The sequence below is a fragment of the Rhodnius prolixus genome, unplaced genomic scaffold, assembly GCF_049639745.1.
Source record: "Rhodnius prolixus isolate KJV_2025 unplaced genomic scaffold, Rpr scaffold_10, whole genome shotgun sequence".
NCBI classification, from domain to species: domain Eukaryota; kingdom Metazoa; phylum Arthropoda; class Insecta; order Hemiptera; family Reduviidae; genus Rhodnius; species Rhodnius prolixus.
The window spans coordinates 5,329,776-5,338,096 of NW_027411615.1; the positions used below are offsets into that span (position 1 = coordinate 5,329,776).

An 8,321-nucleotide genomic window follows, 5' to 3' on the forward strand; every position below is an offset into this window, starting at 1 on the left:
AAACAACTGGAATCAGCTGTTCAGATAACCTTCACTTACCAGCTGATCAGCCTGGTCACTTACCGTCGGCCATCTTTAACTCGTTCGTGGTGTCTCTTTATTAACGCGATTTTTTAAGTGAATATTAGTGCGTGGCAAAGTGAAGTTCGATTTTATAAATTGAATTTAAGTTATACTTAGTGCGTGATATATAGTTTTAGTGTAAATAGAATTGTGAATTATTTTAAAAAGTGTCAAGTGCCGATGGATGGTGATCTATTGAGATACTGATGAACTTGGATATTCGTTAAGCAAGGTAAGACTTTATTATCAATTATTTAATTATATTTTATTATTCTTGCATGAAAACAGCATGTTATCATTTACTTGTTACTTACAAATTAATATTATTGCTTCGTCTTAACTACGTTCTGTGCTGGCTAATTCTTTAATTTTGAACACTACAAAAAGTATTTAATTTGATCTCTAAACCTTTTCGAGAATTCTTTGATCTTTTCTTTTTAATCGAATATGAGTTCAAAATTAGTACTCTTGGTTTACACTGGGTCAAAAAATGTCTGTGATCTTAGTAGAAACTTCTTTTTTTTCTCAAATGAGATAATACTATTCGGTAGAGAGAAATCCGTTTATTTCAGATAAAATCTATTATATTTTTTTTTTAGCAGGAATATCTTTATGAAACGTTAAACAAAACAACACCACACACGAATGCAAAAAAAGTTGTGAACACTATGAACATAATAAATTATTCTTACACATTGTACATGTATTATAAATTTTAAAAACTTTTTTGTTTCTAATCACTTCCAAGAAGCGAGCTTTCATCGATCCTACTAATTTTGTAGCCCTCAAATTTTATGCCATTCTTCTAAAATAGCGTTTTTGAACTTGATCACGGTTTCTTAGTTCTTTTTTATTTATTTGGCAAATGATTTCTTCCGACAAATGTTCGATTGGGTTAAGGTCTGGTGATTGTCGAAGGGTGTTTGGGCGCCCGGTTGTATTATATAAAAGCCATTCCCAAGTTTTTAGTGCGTTATGTTTCGGGTCGTTTTCTTGTTGGAAGACAAACGTTCCATCCATCCCCAATTTTTTTGAGCTTTCATTTAAATTGTATCTTAATATTTTCTTGAGCACTTGTCTTGGGTTCTTCTCGAACAATATTCTCGTTTATGAATGGAATTAAGTTTTGGTGGCTGTCCACTGCGTGGCCTACTAGTCACACTTCCGTATTTTTCGTACTTATTAATTATATTATGCTCCGTTGAGGGTTTTTCTTTAACTATCTTCACTATTTCACGAATACCTTTTCTTTTATTTCGCAACTACACAATAAATTCATGAATCGGTCTAGGAACTTCCATACTAGTGGTTAAATAATATTAATTAGATTATTTGTTCGCTAAACTGACTGATATGATTTCTACAAGTCAATAGGGTTCTTTTTTAACTGGTTTTCTGTTTGTTATCTATGTAAAAATTTCGATTTGTGCATATTTATACGTTTGTTCACATACTTTTTTTGCATTCGTGTGTGGTATTGTTTTGTTTACGTTTCATTATGATATTCCTGTTAAAAAATAATAAAAAAAGATTTTATATAAAATAAATAACCGTGGTTTCTCTCTTCCGATTAATATAATTTCATTGGAGGAAAAAAAAACGAAGTTTTTAATAAAAGATAATAATAAAAGTAATAAAATTTAGGTAAGGTTCACAGACATTTTTAGCTCAGTGTACTTATGTTGTTTTTTGGAATTGATTTCTAAAGATTCCTTTTCTCAACTCTGCTTGATTTGAATTAGTTCCATTTATAGGACTCTAAGTAGAATAATTTAAATCCAAACTCAGAAACTCCACATCATAACTCACCCCTTATTAATTAGATCCTTGGGGTAGATTCAGAAATAAATAACTGATACCTACTTCAACTTTCGTTAAGAACAAAGGAAGGTCTTCCCCTTTCGGTGAATATCAGACGGTTTTTCTGTTCGGTAAAAATATTACTAGCACTAAAGCTCGAGTTGACGCGAAAAAAAAAATTAGAATGTAATGAGTACCTGAAATATAAATAAATAATAACATGCATAACGTGCAAATATTACTTCATTTAAAAAAAAAATGCCAGCTAATGCTTAAAACATCAAGTTTGCCAAGAAAAATGTATTAGTGAAAGGATGGGAGCAATTTTTAGAAGTGCTCAAGATTTCAGTGAACTCAATATTTTCTTTTTGGCTAGCTAATGGTGTAAAAGAAAATAAAAATGAAAATTGAAAATTACGGTAGGTATAATAGGAAAACATTTATCAGTTATCATTTGTTTTTTAAATGAAGTAACTTAATCAGTAGGTGAATGGGGAAACAAACAGTAAGAACAATGTATTAGTTCATTATAGCTTTTATTATAATTTATTATTGTAACTACAATAAATTACAATTAGTTTTAAATTAATATTTTTCGTATAGTTAAAAAAATGGAAACTAATTTATGTTGTTTGATTATTCATAATGTTCCTGAAGACCAGACACCGAACATGGATCAGGGTCAGAAGCTGATGTAGAACTGGATCCAACTACTGCCTTGAAACAGAAGAGCACAATTGGCCTATTATGCACTGTTACAGGTATGCTAAAGTATCTAAAGTAATATAATTGGTTAATCTTTTAACCAGTTAAACTAGCTAACTGTTATACAGGTTATACTTGTACTGGTATACTGATTAAAAAATCTAATTGTTTACACTGGCTAACTGCTTTTACTAGTTAACTAGTTAAATCAGTTGCACCAGTGTAACCAGTTTAAACAGTTATGCTCGTTTAACTGGTTAAACTAACTACTTAATCGGTTTTAACAGTTGGCACTGATTAATCAGTTATCTGGTTTTACTGGTTGACTGGTTAATCACTTAAATTTGTTACTAGTTAATCGGTTGAACTGGTTAAACTAGTTTAAGTGGTTACCACTGTCACTTCGCTTCGCCTGGCAACTTATTTTCTTCCCCTTATAACTTATTTTCTTTATCTATCAACATATTTTTTTAACCTATCCACTTATTTCACGTATACAGGCTGGAAGGTAAATCGATAAGTGGCTAGATGAATTCAATAAGTTGATAGGTGAAGAAAATAACTTATGGGTGAAGAGAAATAATTTGATAATTGACAAAGGTAACCAGTTAAAATATATTAACCAGTTTAATGGAATAACTAGTTAAACTAGTTAGCCTGTTAAAACGTTAAACCGATTAAGTACTTAAGCAGTTAATGTGCAAATATTACTTCATTAAAAAAAATAATGCCAGCTCATACTTAGAACATCAAGTTTGCCAAGAAAAATCAGTGTTATGTATTGGGTAGGAGCAATTTATTGAAGTGCTCAAGAATTCAGTTTACTCAATTTTTTTTTTTGGCTAGCTAATGGAGCAAAAAAAAAAAAGGTAATTGGAAATAGCAGTCCGTATAGTAGGAACACAATTTTTTTTTTCAAATGAAGTAACTTAATCAGTAGGTGTATAGGGAATCAAACACTAAGAACAAAATATAAGTTTATTATAGCTTTTATTGTAACTTTTTTAACTACAATAATTATAATTAATTATAATACGTTCTACAGTTTAGGAAGTTAACAAAATTTAAGAATAATCATTAGTTATTTGAATTACATAAGTAAATGTGACATTATTTCAGGCTGCCGGCTATAGAGGTGCTCGTGTTGATAGCAACTATCTCTTTCATTGCAACACTTTGCTCAGAATTGATTTCTGGATGGGAATTGACTCCACTTCTGTTGCTGGCAATACCTGTAAAGATAATTGTACAAAGGTTAGTGAAATTGTGTTTTTAAAATCAGTTTTTTTTAAAAAAATTTCTTAAACGTTTGTAATCCCCTTTTCAAATTTGCGCAATGAGATAAAATTCATGCACGATCTGGTCTCTTTACATTTATTTTCTTTATTTTTCCATTTTATTTATATTTTCCTTATATCTTAGTAAGAACAGATCAATTGAAAATGTATCACTTATTAGGAAATGCTTCATTTTCCAAAAAATAAAATAAAAAACGAAAAAAAGAAGAAACAGAGTCTGACAAAAGAAATAGAAATTATTACAAACATAAGATAAAGTAAAAAGCAGTACATTTTATTATACATATTGTTCAATTTATTCAAATATTCATACAACAGTACAAAAAAAATTTTGCTTTAGGTAGCAAGAGGAATAGTGTTAATTTGAGAACTGTACAGGGAGTAAAAAGGAGGGATTCCTCTCAGGACGTTGCAGTAAATACTTACTTCCACCTTTCACGTAAGTTCTTTAAAATTATTTTGCATGTTGCATGTAATCAGCTAAACTGGCTACGTGGCTAACTGGTTGAGCTGATTAATTAAGTAACCGGTTAAACTGGCTGACTGGTTAAACTGGTTAATTGGATGAACTGGGTAACTGGTTGAGCTGATTAACTAGGGAACCGGTTAAACTGGCAGACTGGTTAAACTGGTTAATTGGTTGAACTGGGTAACTGGTTGAGCTGATTAACTAGGTAACCGGTTAAACTGGCAGACTGGTTTAACTGGTTAACTAGTTGATCGGTTGAACTGGGTAACTGGTTGAGCTGATTAACTAGGTAACCGGTTAAAATGGCTGACTGGTTAACTAGTTAATCGGTTGAACTGGGTAACTGGTTGAGCTGATTAACTAGGTAACCGGTTAAAATGGCTGACTAGTTTAACTGGTTAACTAGTTAATCGGCTGAACTGCGTAACCGGTTTAGCTGATTAATAGTAAGTCGGTGTGGTTAAGTTAGGTTAGGTTAACCTAGCCTAAGTTAACCTAAGTAAAAGGGGGGGTAGGTTAGGTTACCTTAGATGAACTTAACATAACCTAACCTACCCTAGCTTAATTAATCTAGACTTAACTTAACCTAACCTACCCTAGCCTAATTAATCTAGCCTAACTTAAACCTAACCTACCCTAGCCTAACTTAATCTAATCTAATTTAACCTATCCAGTTATAAACTGGTTAACAAAGCAGCCGGCCAGTCTTGCCGATTAACTAATGGACCAGTTAAACTAGCCATCCAGTAAAACAAATTACCTAGTTAACCAATTTAACTAATGGAACCAGTTGGCCAGGTTAACCGATAAACTAGTTAACCTGTTTAACCGATTAACTAGTTAAACAGTATATTCTATCAACTAGTTAACTGGTTTAATCGGCTAATAGGTTTAACTAGTCGACCTGATTTACTAGTTATTTGATTAAACTAGTTGAACTAGTTTACTGGTTTAACTAGTTAATCGGTTAAATAGGCTAACTGGTTAAGGATATAACTGGGTAGGAAGTTAATCGGTTAAACTTGTTAACTGTTCAGCGGTCAAACTAGCCAATTGGTTAACTGGCTAAACTTGGTAAACTAATTCAAATGGTTACCTTTGTCATTTCGTTTTACCTTACAACTTATTTTCTTCATTTGTCCAGTTATTCTCTTACCAATCCACTTACCTCTCTAACATAGAAGGATAAGCGGAGGATCAAGAAGTGGACAGTTAGAAGAATCAATTGATAGGTGAAAAAAATTAATTGATAAATATCAAAGGTAACCAGTGGAACTAGTTTAACCAGTTTAGCCAGTTAACCAGTTGCTAGTATGACCGATAACAGTTCACAAGTTTAACCGATTAACTAGTTATACCTTAACCAGTTAGCCAGTTTAACCGATAAACTTGTTCAAGCAGTTAGCTAGTTAAACTAGTTTAACCGGTTACTAGTTAACCAGGTTGACTGTTAACCCATTAGCCAATTAAACCTGATAACTGCGCTAAATAAGTTATACTGTTTAAATAGTTAATTGGGTAAACTGTATCAGTTTATCGGTTAACCTTGCTAACAGGTTCTGTTAATTACATTGGTTAGCTAGGTAATCTCTTTTACTGGTAACAGACTAGTTTATCTAGTCAACTAGTTAATCGGCTAGTTACTTTGTTAACCAGTTTAACTGTTTAAGTACTTAATCGGTTGAACGGTTTAACATGCTAACTACTTTAGTTATTCTGTTAAACTGGTTAATCTGGTCCAACTGGCTACCTTTGCCATTAATCCAATTATTTCTCTTCACCCATCATTTATTTTCTTCATCTATCAACTTATTGTATTTATCTATCCACTTATCGATCTACCTTCCTGCCTATATAAGTAATATAAGTGGATAGGCAAAACAATAAGTGGATAAATGAAGAAAATAAGTTATAAGGAGAAGAAAATAAGTTGATAGGCGAAGCGAAGTGACAATGGTAACCAATTAAACTAGATTAACCAGTTCAACCGATTAACTAGTAACAAGTTTAAGTGATTAACCCGTCAACCAGTAAAACCAGTTTAACCGATTAAGTAGTTAGTTTAACCAGTTAACCGAGCATAACTGTTTTAACTGGTGTAACTGTTTTAACTAGTTAACTAGTAAAAGCAGTTAGCCAGTGTAACCGATTAGATTCTTTAATCAGTGCACCAGTACAGTGTAACAAGTACAACCAGTTTAACTTGGGCAACAGTTAGCTAGATTAACTGGTTAAAAGATAAACCAATTATATTACTTTAGATACTTTATCATACCTGTAACAGTGCATAATAGGCCAATTGTGCTCTTCTGTTTCAAGGCATTAGTTGGATCCAGTTCTACATCAGTTTCGGACCCTGATCCATGTTCGGTGTCTTGTCTTCAGGAACATTATGAATAATCAAACAACATTAAATTAGTTTGAATTGTTTTAAGAAAAATGTTAATTTAAAAGTAAATGTAATTTATTGTAGTTAAAAAAGTTATAATAAAAGCTATAATGAACTAATACTTCGTTCTTACTGATTATTTCCCTACACCTACTGATTAAGTTACTTTATTGGAAAAAAAAATAAAAATATTGAGTAAAGTGAAATCTTGAGCACTTCAATAAATTGCTTCCATCCTTTCACTGATACATTTTTCTTGGCAAACTTGATGTTTTAAGCTCGAGCTGGCATTTTTTTTTTTAAATGAAGTAATATTTGCACGTTATTCTTTACTTTAGTTTTCTTTATTTTTACTTTTTATTTAAATTTTCTATTTATCTTAGTAAGAACAGACCAATTAAAAATGCTTCACTTATGTTTTCCAAAAAATATAATTATAAATAAAATAATAATAACAATAAAATAAAATAAAAAACGAAAACAAGAAGAAACAGAGACTGAAAAAGAAATAGTAACTTATTTTCTTCGTTTGTCCACTTATTCTTTTACCAATCCACTTATATTTCTAATATGCGGAGGATCAAGAGGTGGATATTTAAAAGAATCAATTGATAGGTGTCGAAAATTAATTAATAAATGACAAAGGTAACAGTTCATCTAGTTTAACCAGTTGCTAGTATGTCCGATAACAGTTAACAAGTTTACGCGATTAACTAGTTACCTAGTTATACCTTAACCAGTTAGCCAGTTTAGCCGATAAACTAGTTCAAGCAGTTAGCTAGTTAAACTAGTTTAACCGATTACTAGTTAACCAGGTTGGCTGGTTAACCCGATAGCCGATTAAACCTGAAAACTGCGTTAAATAGGTTATACTGTTTAAATGGTTAATTGGGTAAACTGGTTCATTTATCGGTTAACCTTGCTAACAGGTTCAATTAATTAAATTGGTTAGCTTGGTAATCGTTTTTACTGGTAACAGACTAGTTTATCTAGCCAATTAGTTAATCGGCTAATTACTTTGTTAACCAGTTTAACTGCTTAAGTACTTAATCGGTTTAACGTTTTAACAGGCTAACTAGTTTAACTAGTTATTCCATTAAACTGGTTAATATATTTCAACTGGTTACCTTTGCCAATTATCCAATTATTTCTCTTCACCCATAAGTTATTTTCTTCACCTCTCAACTTATTGAATTCATTTAGCCACTTATCGATTTATCTTCCAGCCTGTATACGTGATATAAGTGGAAAGGTAAAAAAAATATGTTGATAGATAAAGAAAATAAGTTATAAGGGGAAGAAAATAAGTTGCCAGGCAAAGCGAAGTTACAGTGGTAACCAATTAAACTAGTTTAACCAGTTCAACCGATTAACTAGTAACAAATTTAAGTGATTAACCAGTCAACCAGTAAAACCAGTTTAACCGATTAATCAGAGCCAACCGATAAAACCGATTAAGTAGTTAGTTTACCCAGTTAACGGAGCATAACTGTTTTAACTGGTTACACTGGTGCAACTGATTTAACTAGTTAACTAGTAAAAGCAGTTAGCCAGTGTAAACAATTAGATTTTTTAATCAGTATACCAGTACAATATA

The 8,321-nt window shown here is 31.5% G+C and overlaps 1 long non-coding RNA gene across 1 annotated transcript; it reads left to right on the forward strand.

Annotated features, from left to right (window-relative positions):
- Positions 1-310: 310 nt before the first annotated feature.
- LOC141456806 (uncharacterized) lies at positions 311-7,027 on the forward strand. Its single transcript, XR_012460039.1, has 4 exons — positions 311-2,624; positions 3,688-3,822; positions 4,207-4,305; positions 6,655-7,027. It is a non-coding gene; the product is annotated as an uncharacterized lncRNA (long non-coding RNA).
- The last annotated feature ends 1,294 nt before the right edge of the window (positions 7,028-8,321 follow it).